Consider the following 702-nt stretch of genomic DNA (forward strand, 5'->3'; position numbering starts at 1 on the left):
TTTTATTTTTAAAGTAGTGGAATGACCAGATGGGCTTCATAAGTAAGGAGAGAAGAAAATATACTTGTATTGACTGCCTGCACTGGAACCTGAGACATCAAATATATCATTTTCTTATTTATAATGAGAAGCAGACTTACAGTGTAGGTATTGTTGATAATAGTATTTATAATCCAAAATGTAGAAAGTGAATTAATTTACCCAAGATACATAGGTAGTGTAGAATGTATCTAAGCTCACTCAAATTTACTTCATAATTGTCACCATCACAAATACCACTCTGCATTTAGACACAGTGCTGCCAATCTGCCTGAGGAAGAATTGAAAAATGCCAGTTTTGTCTTCCATAATTTTACTGGGAAACAATCTGCTTTTTTTTGTGTATAGTGATATTACATCAGAATACTGTAGACAAGGTAGTTGTGGAATATAATGAAAGAAGCATATTGGCTAACAGTTCTTGAGTTTGGGAAGCCAAATTAATGTGTTGACATTTGACGGACATTTTCTTGGTGCATCATTATAAGGATGAGGGCAGAGAGAAGGCAAGGGGGTTGATGAGATGGCAAAACCAGTGAAGATATTTATTCAAAAAGATGAGTTCCCTAGAACCCACATGATTGGAGGAACTAACTTGTATGACATGGAGAGAGAGAGAGAGAGAGAGAGAGAGAGAGAGAGAGAGAGAGAGAGAGAGAGAGA

The sequence above is a fragment of the Grammomys surdaster genome, unplaced genomic scaffold (genome assembly GCF_004785775.1).
Source record: "Grammomys surdaster isolate TR1022 unplaced genomic scaffold, NIH_TR_1.0 170, whole genome shotgun sequence".
Taxonomy (NCBI): Eukaryota; Metazoa; Chordata; class Mammalia; order Rodentia; family Muridae; genus Grammomys; species Grammomys surdaster.